At 42.8% G+C, this 12,538-nt stretch overlaps 1 long non-coding RNA gene across 1 annotated transcript in view; it reads left to right on the top strand.

Moving 5' to 3' along the window:
* LOC125964677 (uncharacterized) overlaps positions 1-12,132 on the top strand; it is a 112,786-nt gene extending 100,654 nt beyond the window's left edge. The window contains exons 3-5 of the long non-coding RNA XR_007477915.1: positions 4,678-4,818; positions 5,600-5,769; positions 12,044-12,132. This is a non-coding gene — a long non-coding RNA (uncharacterized LOC125964677). The remainder of the gene's footprint in view (positions 1-4,677; positions 4,819-5,599; positions 5,770-12,043) is intronic.
* The last annotated feature ends 406 nt before the right edge of the window (positions 12,133-12,538 follow it).

Raw genomic sequence — 12,538 nt, 5'->3', positions numbered from 1 at the left:
TGAGCAAACAGCATAAGAAAAGGGTGTGATCTGTAAAACATCCAAGTGCAGTCAGAGGAAAATCTAAGTAGATTGATAGCATTGGAATATGAACTTGGTTATGGTGGGAGAGAGGTGAACGGGTGGAGAGAGCTTTATAAACAGGTGAGTGTGGGAAGACCAGTGGAAACAAGTCCTGAAGAGTCTTACATGCTACATGGAAGAGCTCGGTCTTTGTCCTCTGGATGACAGAGAATCCCTGACAGGTTGTGAGCTGAGGTGGTATTTGTTTGTTGTGAATTCCTCTGTCTGTGGTGTATGGAACACATTTAATGTGTGTTCCGTGTGAAGCCGTCTGATCCTGGGCTACACAGTTGGGGACATAAAGCTCTTCGTTCTTGGCTGTCTCAGTGGTTCAGATGAGAGATGGTAAGAGCCTGAACAATAGCACTGAGACTGGAGAAAAAGAAATAGGCTTAAGAAATATTTAGGGCATAATATCTGCAAGATTGATGATGGATTGGCTGTGGTGTCTGATGGAGAGAAGGGCATCAAGAACGATGCCCAAACTGACTTGCTATAATGTTTCCTTTTGTGTGTGTGTGACTCAGATTAAATTCCACCAGCGCTTGTTGAGCACCTGTTATGTTCCCAGCCTGGTTTAAACCCTTAAGCATACATTATCCCATTTTACTTCCCAACAAACAACTCTATGGGACAACAGATAAGGTAACGGAATCTTGAAGAGAGCACCGACTTGCTTACAATTAGCTAGTAGCAGAGGTAGAAGTAGTTTGTATTTGTTTCATGGAATAGATGGACTTTGCTTGAGGCCTAGACCGTTGAAATGGGATTGTATAAACTCAAAATACATACTTAGATTTATTCCAAAGAGAAGCATAGAGGAATGAAGATGATAGCTTTTATAGACCACTGGCTTTGTGTCACCAACCCGAGTAGTTAAGGTTAGAGACCTCCAGACCCCTGCTTTTCCACCTTATCAGCACATTGGAATTGCCTAAGTAGCTGTAAAAAACACTGCTACCTGTGCTCCAGTCCAAAAGACTCTGATTGAGTTGTTTGGGGGTACAGCCTGGGCATCAGGACATTTAAAATCTGCAGGTGATTATCATTTATAGCCAAGACTGAGAATCATACAGCCATGCTGCAAAACAAGCAGCAGATGATCTTCTCTGCTGAACTCTGTCCCCCGACCCTTCTTCTGCCTTAGGTTGTCTGACTCTCACATGAGAATCTTTCCCAGCATAGCCATCTCCCTCTGCTGCAGCCTCCCCGCTGCTGGTGGTCCCATGTTCTTGACACAGATATATCTGCTACCTAATTGCCTGCTTATTTGTCAAGTGGTTGTCCCCAGCAGATGTTCCCATGTGGGAATGTGAAGGCCAGCATCTGTACACAAACAGCTGATTGCATCACTGTTCTGCTTTTGATCTAGTCCTGATGGGGCACCACCCAGGCCATGGATGACCCTCAAAAACTGACCTGAGCATGAATTTTCTGGTTCTCTTTCTTCATCCCAAATCCTTTCTTTCAATCCTTCCTGGTTTTAGAAGTTCTGCATGTGTATTCTTGGATCTCTTTCTCGCTCTGCTTTCCCCTCCTCCTCTTCTTGCTATTGCTATTGGTGTTTCTCTTTGAATAACACTACGTGACAGGAAGCTCAGTGTCTTCATGGTACAAACATGCTAACTAGGACCCAGAGAAGAAGAGGAAATTGGTCAGGATCAGGATACAGCCATTCAGGGACAGAGCTGAGTTTTAGTTCTCTTATCTCTTACCTTCCTTCATTATCATATACTCACTACTATACTCAGACGTACAGAAATGTCCATAGGTTCGATGGCTAGTTCTAAAACCTCCGAGCTGTGTGACTTTCAACAAGTTACTTCCCCTCAACGTGCAAGAGAGTAATCAGCTATGACTCTCAGCATCATTTAAAATTCATCATCAGTGAATTTTTAAAATATTGTTCACGAAGTACAGAGCACCATGTTCAAAGAGTTGTTTAGAAAGCAGGGACTTCCCTGGTGGCACAGTGGTTAAGAATCCGCCTGCCAATGCAAGGGACACGGGTTTGAGCCCTGGTCCGGGAAGATCCCACATGCTGCAGAGCAACTAAGCCCACGCACCACAACTACTGAGGCTGAGCTCTAGAGCCTGTGAGCCACAACTGCTGAGCCCACGTGCCACAACTACTGAAGCCAGAGTGCCTAGAGCCCATACTCCGCAACAAGAGAAGCCACCGCAATGAGAAGCCCACGCACCACAACTAAGAGTAGCCCCTGCTCGCCACTAGAGAAGGCCCGTGCGCAGCAACAAAGACGCAACACAGCCAAAAATAAATGAATAAATAAAAAGGTATGCAAACATGATAGAAAATGGATTATGATGATTAAGTGCACAAGCATACGCGTTAGATATTTCCAAGTTTTAATCCCTGTTACTGCTACTCATTAGCAGAGTTTCTCTGATCAAGCTACTTTGTTTCCTTAAGTCTCCATTTCTTCATTTAAAAAGTAAGAATATAAGTAATGTTAACCTTACATGGTTATAATAACATTGAGTGCTTATTACATAGCCTGGTACATAGTGAGCATTATGGATAACGTTGAATATTAGGGATGATGATGAGAAAGAAGGAAAAGGGAAAAGCGAAGAACAAGACAACAACATTTTTTATCATTTAGAAAGAGCATGAGGAGTGAGGACACCTAATTTTTAATCTTAGCTCTGAGACTAACTTGCTTTGTGATTGCTGATAAACTCCTTTTTGTAGCTATGCTTCAAGGGTCTTACGAGGAAGACTAGATGGTCTTTGAGGATTCTTGCATACTGTGATCTTCTGTATCTCAACAGAGTTCTCTGCTTATCCCTCAATTCTCTCATCAGCCAAAGGATGTGACATGCCAGGGTCCTTCTGTTTTCATAAAATCATCTGCCTTTGATATCCCCTTCCTTGCCTTCCTAGCCTTTGTGGCATGACCTCATTCCCACTGCCTTTGAGTCTGTACAGAAGGAGGCAGCCTTGCCCTCTCCCAAGACCCCTTCCTTAGATGTAGGGAGAAGGACCCAGGAATCCAGCCTTGAAGACAAACCACTAAATGCTTTCAGAGATAAGCCATGAGCTCCTGAGAAGGCAGAGCTGTCAAGTGGAAACACTGACAGCAGCCTTGGTTCCAGCCACGTAAATAGTATTACTGCAAAAACATATATTTAGCATCTATGACATCAGCTTGATTTACCTTGATTAACAGAGCAATTTGCTGTACATTTTTCCAAATGCTGTAATCAATTAGAACTCAAAATAGATTAGAAAACCCTCTATGGTGTGGCCACAGTCCAAAAAGGGCTAATGCATTGTAAAATATATGTATATATCCTTTTCCAACCGCGCAGTGGATAAGGATTTGTGTCCTGGAGAAACTCAGAGTGGTTCAGGTTTGTACAGTTGGGCACCAGGTACTTTTTCCTACAGCCATTACGAAAGGCAAATCAGGGGAAAAGGATCTTTGTGAATGTTACTCCAGTTTTGTGTAGCTTCCTGGCATCTCCCTGCTTACCGACTCTCCCCTGCCTAAACCCACAACATGTTTATAAAAGACCCAACTGGTTAGAGACCCTTGTAGAAACAGGATAGATTCTAACCCTTTAGAATGGCACTGACAGCTCTTTAAAATCTGGACCCGTATTACTCTTTCAAATTTATCTCTTCCTATGTCCCTATGCCTGTACTTTATCCTCCTCAGAGTTCCCCCCAAACATATGCTACACTTCCTCACAACTCTGTATTTGCTCTTACAGTTGTCTCTGCTTGTATTAGAACGGAGAGTTAGTGTTTACTGAGTATTTATTGTAGATGAGACACTGTGGTAAATGTTCACCTTACATTATTGCCCTTAATCCTCTTAACCATCCCTTAAGACCCAAGACTTAAAATACTTGCCTGAAGGTATACTCACGTCAGTGGCGATACTAACATCAAACCCAGGTCTGATGCCAAAGCTCTCGGTCTTTCTGCCTCTCTTACTTATCATTCCTTCGTCTTTCACTCTTTGATTTCTTCTCACTTCTTCCCTATATCTCAAACTCTCAAAGTACTCTTGTGTCTAGGAGGAAAGTTATTTCTTAGACTTAGTGACAGTTAGATGTTAGGGGCTGAATGTATAGCCCATTCAGAGATTAAATGAATCCATGTCCAATCTACTCATTCTACGATAAGTGTTTGAGTTGCTACTGTAGGAAAAATACTCTTCTATGTCCTATACATGGCACAGTGGGATGGAGTGTTGTTTAAGGAATGCACATGATAAAGTGCTGATTGACAAATGACTTAGGATTAAATTCTAGATCTTCTACTAATCAAGTATATAATTTTGGGTCTCTCAGAATATACACTTCATGGTTAATGAATAGGAATAATGTTTTATACACACACGCACATTGCCATCAATATCAGTTGAACTGATATGAAGATATGAAAGTGCTTCATCAAGAGTTGTTTACCTGGCACCTGGGTATAAGGAGCTTATGATCTAGGAACTCGTACTTTAAACTGCATGTAAAACTACACAATAAGCTACAAAGCAGCGTAATAGCCTGTTAATTTTGAGCAAGAATTAGAGGAGAACTGACTGTAACCTCATTTAGATGACTGTGTGGTTCTTCATGACTTCCCAGGACTTTGCCAAATGCCTGAGCCGTAACTGGCCCTCAGAACACGCGTCCCGAATGAATAAATACTGTTGCTGTTGCAGAAGACCCAGACTGGGAAGTAGGAGCCCTGGGCTCTGACCCCAGCTCTACTCCTCCCAGACATTAGTAAGTAAATTCAACCACTTGTGGCCTCAGTTTCTTTATCTTTAAAAAGAGAATATTAAACCCCTGACTTCATAAGATTGTTATGTGGAGCAAATAAAACTGTCCACATGGAAGTGACTTGTAAACTATAAAGAAATGTATATGTTCAAGGGGATGAACAGGGCTGACTCGCATTCTTAACGGAACACATAGACATGTGAGTGCTGTGCTTTGAGGCTCTCAGGGGATTCCCAGCCAAAAGTCTGCAGTTCAAAGTCCAGGGGTTTATCCCATTTTTACAAATGACCGTTCATCTTCTTGACCTGACGCTTAGCAAATGAACCACATAATCCTCCAATCTACTGCTTAGCATATTCTTGGCAGAAAGGACAGTAGAAACCAATGAATCTACCACCCTCCCCCACGCCAACACTCACCACTGTCTTGAGGAGTCTGACCTGCAGAGGGCAGGGACTTATCTTCCCCTCTTCCCTAGCACCTGGCACAATGCTTCACGTATTGTATAATCATTAACTGTCTGTTGAATAAGTGAATGAAAAAATAAATGATTTGTTCAAGATATCTGCACTACCTATCATAGTACCTGATCCGTAATACGTGCTGATTTGTTTATCCAATGAGTGGATGAATAAATGGTCATCCGGCAAATTGGTAGTAACTCTGGGACTCAGACCTCTTACCTTGCAATCCATTTCCCAAGACATCACAAGTTAGTGTTCATCCTGGCTTACGTTTGTTACTAATTGATTTAAGTTTGTGCATTTTGCCTCTGTATCTACAGTTCCAAAGTATTAGAAGAAGCAAGGGACCATGTTTTCTGCTCCTGTTTCTCTTGGAACATGGAGCTTGGAATTGGTCATCCAGTAGGTAATCAATAAATACATCTTCATCATTTGAACCTGGACAAATTAAAGAAGCTATTTGGACTGTGACTTCTGAGGAAGAGACCGGGTAGGAAGTGCTTTGTGTGGTCTGATAATGTATTTATTTATGAGACTAAATGTTTATCTAAGCCTCCAGAAGATCTCTGACTTCATTTTGGTGTCTGTGTGCATTTGTGTTATTTTCCATGGTCACAACAGCCCCATCCTTCTGGGGTCCAGCTGGGCTACGGAGTAATAAACAATTTTTATAAATTGGCTCACTCCATGACAAGAAGTGGGAGCAACCCAAAACCTTTAAAAAAAATTCTTCTCTGAGTCATGAATGCACCAGCATCCAGCTAGTTCAAGTAGGGTTCAAGTAAGCACTCTAACTTCGTGAAAGCTATTTATGACCAACACAATAAAACCTCTCTACCCATTCAGGCGCTGGGCATTTGAGATGTAGTTGTTTTCCTTTCGGTCTGTTCTTTGACAGCATTCAACAACAGCGGGTTACTTTGACGACTTCAACACCCAGTGCAGGGTATGAGCAAGTCTCCCCTTTTGTTTCGTTCATCTATCCCTTTGCTATTTGCTAATACAAATCAATGATCATGCTTCATTCTGAATAGCTGAACTGAGTAAGTTCAAAACCACCATCGAAAATATCTTACAGGATGTTTCTTAGAAGCCAAATCACTTTCCAAGGTTCATCACATCTCATTGCTTATGACGTTTCCTTTGGAAAGAATACCACATAGTTCAGAAAATCACTATCCTGACATAGTTGAGTCGCAACTGGTAGGCCATTCATTTACCAACCTGCTTATTGTATGGGCACCGACTACATCAACCCGGGCCAATAGGGTGAGAGGTAAAAGCTATGGTCTGTGCCCTCCAGGAGCTCATGTCCTGGCATGACAACCGAACCCTGAGTATCCATTTCAATGGCACTAGTTAGACAGTACTCACTGACACCAAAGAGGACATATGGTGCTCTGGAAGCTCAGAGGAAATGGTGGCCACGTGTAGAGGTGGAAAGGAGGAAAGAGCTGGAACTAGAAGGCTTCATGGGGCAGGAAGCCCTTGAGCTGGATCAGAAGTGTGTATGCCCTACTAATCAGTTGTAAGTGAGGGAGGGAGGTGGGAGCATTGCCCAGTCAGAGGAAAGCATGGTCTCCACCAGTTCCCTTGCCTTCTTGTTTCACTGAAGTCCCATGGCACAAAGCAGCTGCCCTTGCCGGGCCACTCTTGCAAAATTGCTGTGTGCCAGGTATCATTTGAAGTATTTCACCCTCACTAGCTACTCACCACAAAGGCATATGAGGAAGGTATTATCCCTATTTTTGTGGATGTGGAAACTGGAGAAGAGATAAAATATGAACCATTTGTCCAACATCGCAGAGTTAGTCAGCGGAGCAGTTGGGCTCCATCCCAGTTGTCTTCTACTCCTTAACCCACCTTCTTAAAGATCATGCTCACCACTTTCTTGGGCAGAAGCTTAAATATTCCATGGCAGAAAGGAGGTAAAGAGAGCTTGTGGAAGCACTTGGGGAGAAGTCCCCTTGGATCACCCCCAGGGTCATACATTTGCTCTGTAGCTGTGCTTGGATGAGACAGAACTCCCAGTCTCCACCATCTGAGCCCAAGATCAAAGGAGAGTGCAGACACTCACATCTGTCAAGTGCTTATTCTACCCCAGGTGGCACTGTGGTGTTTTACTTCACTCTCTCAGGTTATCCTTACAAGAAGCCTTTAGACCACTGATTTTTTTCCTTCCATTTGTGGATGAGAAATCTCAAGTCTTGTGTAGTTTCAGGATTTGCTCCATTTCCCACAGCCAGTCCCTACGCGGGCCAGGATTCACAAGTAAGATATTTCCGTCCGAAGTCCATTTTCTTTTTACTCCCTTCCTCTGGAGACTATAAAGTGTCCTAGAGCTGTGGCATAATGATCATGGTGAAAAAGGAAAATAAAAAGGGCAGGGAGGAAGAAGGAGGAAAGGAAGATACAGATGGAGGCAGGGCAGGAGTGAGAGAACAGGTAATGGGAATGTGCCTACGCTCAACGTACTTACTGTAGAGGAGCTCCAGATAGTGAAGAAGACTCACTAAAACAGGACACAGATGTAGACATTCAGGGGACTTGTTCTGAACTGGATTTTGAACAAGGACCATCGCATGAGAGTGAATAAAGTTTTCAGTGTTGTGAGATGCCAAATTGGGCCAAATTGGACACAGGAGGGAAGGCTGCATGACTAACCTGGAGTAGCAATGGTGGTGGTGATTACATAGCAATTTGCTGAAATACCCTCAGCATGACTACATAGTCCTCTTACCCTGAACGTCCACCCCCTTTGTTTATTGAATTCAATGATGAATGAAAGGTTCAGTCTTTTTTTCCATCAGCCTAGGGGGTTTATTAGCCAAATAACAATTGCCCTCACCTCAAGTTATGTTTTCATTGTATTTGTTACGTGTCTTCTGGGCTCCGGCTTCCTTGGAATGAAGTTTGCATCTCTGCAAGATCCGTTAAATCCCTTTACTCTGCAGACAGCAAGCAGCTCAGAAACATTAAAAAAAAAAAAAGTCTTGAATCTGTAACACATTTCCCTGCCTCCTTCCTTCCTTTTCCTCTCCTCTCTAACCCCTCCCCTAGAGAACGCCAGAGAAATAAAAATAAAGTCGTAATTAAGAAAAGGACTAAGAATAAATTCCATGCATTTAAGCAGAGTTCCATCTCTGGACCCAGGAGGATTGGTGCATAGCTGTGGTTGTGCAAGAGGGAGCGCTCAGGGAACTCATGCTGTGCTTTCAACACAAATACAGCTCATAAGGAATAGTTTATCACTTCCACCATCTCTTTAATTCTGCAGAGCAAAGGCAAGACCTCAAGAAGGGCTCCGATACCACCACCACTGCCACTGGGGTCTCCCATTTCTGGAGTCCCTCTGGCCCCAATAGCTCAGAGCAATTCACAAACATTTACTGACGGGTCCCCATGACCCATCCCCCAAGTGAGCACTTTAATATCCCATTCTGCAGAGGGCAAAATGGTAACATGAAGAAGTTCAAGAAGGCTCTTGGCTGCCTGCCATGCAGAGAAAACGAAATAGTGGCTGGACTCTGAAAGAAAAGCATCGCCAGGTGCACAGTGGATTATTCAAGAAATGTGGTGAAAAGAGCAATGGACTGGGAGTCAGGAGACTGGGCTCTGATCCCAGCTCTGTCACTCACTCACTGGGGGACCTTGCCTAAGTCACCTCCCCGCTATGGGCCTCAGTCTCCCCAGCCATAGAAGGAGAGGTTGAGCTAGAAGACCTGAAAGCCCCTTCTCTCTCTGAAAATGATGGAGCTCTACATCCTCGGAGCCAGGGCACTAGGCAGACTTTCTTATCACGGCGACGCCTAAACCACACAATATTCATTCCTGCTGGAAGGATTCCTCTGTGCCTTTCCAAATTCAACCCTCCATTCAAGGCCTGGTTCCACCTATCCTCCTGTTGCTGGTGGTCCTTGATTAGTTGCTGCCCATAGGAATTCTGCCATCTTTAGAACTCTTGATTACTTCCTTTTCCCCATAGAAGGAGCTCAATAAATATTTACTTAATTACCAGATTCTGTGTAGCTTAATCTTTAATTCATCTGCCCTCATCTGACCGGGGAGGCAGTAAGGATCTTGAGCTCAGGATAAAGAGAATGCTTGTTAAACCGTAAATGTCTCAAAAGCTCTCAAAGCTTAAATATCTATTAATAGGTGCCTTTTCATACCCATCTGGATTGTAAAACCCTGATGATACATGTGCAGGGAGGCGGTTTTTAATGGGTAGGTCTAATTCAATGCAGTGTAATTCAATTTGGCAATTAATTATTGATCATCTACTCTTTGCCAAAAACTAAACTAGCATCCGGAGTTACAAAGATTTCTAAGATTTAGTTCTTGTCCTTGGGGATATTCTGCTCCATGGGGGAATCAGGCAAAGAGAAAGACAACCATGATACATTGAGGTGAGTAAATAGCAGAAGTGTGAACAAGACAAATAGAGGCTACGAGACAAATGAAAAACAAAAGGGCTAATTACAGCTCAGACTCCTTAGGCCCTAAAGTAAAAAAGTTATGACATAAAGATTTCAACTCTGATGAGATTTCACAGCACAAAGATTTTTTTTTTTGTTTGGTTGGTTTTTTTTGAATTTTATTTTATTAATTTTTTTATACAGCAGGTTCTTATTAGTTATCCATTTTATACATTTTTGTGTATCTATGTCAATCCCAATGATATTTTATTTGGTGATTAGGCATATGGGTGGGGGGAAGCAGCTGCATCTGTGGAAAACTTATATAAGACCCTGTTTTAAAGGATAACGCAGTTGGCATGAACATAGTTTCCAAACTAATGGATACCAAGGTGAAGACTGGCTTTCATGAAAAATAGGTCATCTGAGATAATCCCATGGTATCACATTTAGGAATACTTCTCCTTCCTGGCTTGGTTTCCTTACATATAAAGAGGGTGGTTAGATGAGATAATCCCAGTCATCTGTTCCAGCTCTGGTGCTCTGCGCATGGGACACAGACATGTCTCCTCTGTTGGCTCCTACAGCATGTACTATCGGGCTGATGGAGGATGGGACAGAGGCAGAGAGGAAGGGAGGGAAGGAGAATGGGAGTTTCCCTCCAGGGACTCTGAATTTTGGGAAGAGGTGAAATTCAGAGACAATAAGAAGAGTAAAGGAATAGCAGTAGAGGAACTGTCATTGTAAATGACAGGATGTCATACAGGTTTTGAATCTCACGCAGTGACATGTATACGATACTGATCGTCAGAAGTCTTGGGTTTGAGTTCTAGCATTTTAATTGAGTAGCTTGGAGATTTTTAGGATTTCACTTACTCTCTTGAGCTCAATTTCTCCTCTGTAAAATGGAATAAATACGCTGTCAATTCAGGTGTGTTAAGTACAATAATTGAGAGAGCTGTGCTTTGTAAACTACGCAAGATGATATATAGAGGTTGGTTATCGTTGCTATGTTACTGTTATGGTTATTATATAAAGGAGTACAATGCCTTAAACAAATGATGGTATCATAGACATTTGTAACAGGCTACGAGGGGAAGAATTTGGGGTAAGGGAGTCATCTAACCTCCTGGGATAGCCTGCCCTATCCTCGTATCAGCTGTGAGCCTACCCACATTCCGTGTCTCATTCCATAGAGCAGTAAGCAAAAGCCATGAAGTCCTGATGGGCTCTCCTGGGCCCATCGATCTATACACTCCAAGAAAAAGCTGCTAATAATTCCCAACTCACCCTGGAGCAGAGACACACATAGCACTGTGATGGCTCACGGCTACTGAGGGGCCTCAGCGAGTGAATTTATAGAGGGTTGGTCCGCATTTTTAAGCAAGATAACTAAGCCTCCAGAGTTCACCCTGAATATTTTTAAAAAATCTTTACAAGTAAATGAGTCTCACAAGCTGGGATTTATGTAGAGATTTAGATCTGTTCATGCAGAAGGTAAATTTTTAATTCACACAGAAGATGGAAACCAAAGTGAACCAAAGCTAGGGTATCGGCACCATCTAGTGGGTGTATGTAGCCAGTGCACACACTGCAGGAGAAAAAGGTGAGCAAAGGAAAAGTGTACTCTTTCAGCTTTGGGGAGGTTCTGCAGTGGTAACAGCCGCTATAAGTAGGAACATTAGGCGGTAGCTCTGGTAGTCAGCATAGGTCAACAGGTCTATACCACAGCTAACGGCATCACGAGGCATTAGACTAAGGACACGATCCTGTCAGAAAACAGACACTGTCCACTTTGAGACTCTGTGCCCCTGGGCAGGTAACTTAAGCTCTCTAACCTTCAGTTTCTTGGCCTGTAAAATGGGAATGATAATGTCTGATTTAGAAGGTTGATAATGAGATTGTATTATAGCATTAATCTGTAGGCATTTGGAAAAGAGTCTGATATGGAAAATAATAATCAGTTTGGTATCTACCCACTTGATGCTACTTCACATCCCTTGTCATCTTTAGATCTCAACACAAGTAGCCATCAATACCTTAGTTTTCCAAATAAGAAACTGAAGTTCAGTATGAGTTGATGACAAGTCCAAGGTCACATAGCCTATAGGTGGCAGAACACCTATAGGCTGTGTTCTGTGTTCATACCAAATTTGAGCACAAACTTGATATGTTCCAAGCTCTTGTTGATTCCACTGTACCATTTAGTAGACACACAAAGTTTGCTTTTGCTCCCTCTCTCTGTTTTTCCTTAAGATGAATATTTAGTCACTGTCATGTATTTGGCTTTGTGCATGCCTTATTTTATTCAACTGAAATGTAGGTATCCTCACTTTCTCTGTACAGATGGAGAAGCTGAAGCACAGAGAGACTAAATAATGGAACAGACATCAGCAATGAGTGAGAGATCTGGGATTCGGACTTGCTCATTGCAGACCTAATGCTTCAATCCACCCTCAAGTGACTCATTCACTCATCATTCATCTCTAATTGTGAAGTATGGTTCTGTTCATATTTATATCCCCAAAGATACTTGTTTATTTAAAGACATCTGCATTTATTAAGGTCCGTGGTTCATCTAATTGTGATCTGTTTTCCTGCCTGCAGGGGAGTGAGGGTGAGCTTTCATGTACAAAGTCCCCTACAGCTCAGAGAAGCATGAACTGCCTCGTGAGGATGGAGTTCTCACTGGCTGGATGGAGAGGAGGTCAGTTCTGAGTCCACTGAGAAGCTGTTGCTCTATGGTTAGCTTTAAACATGGAGACTGAAGGGCCTTACAAAGACAGCTACTGGGAATGGTTAGGAAAAGAAACACAGAAGCCCCTCGTTTCTTTTAGTCAC

The sequence above is a fragment of the Orcinus orca genome, chromosome 6 (assembly GCF_937001465.1).
Source record: "Orcinus orca chromosome 6, mOrcOrc1.1, whole genome shotgun sequence".
Lineage (NCBI taxonomy): Eukaryota > Metazoa > Chordata > Mammalia > Artiodactyla > Delphinidae > Orcinus > Orcinus orca.
The sequence above is the reverse complement of the archived record's forward strand: the minus strand, read 5'-3'. Positions and strand labels throughout refer to the sequence as shown.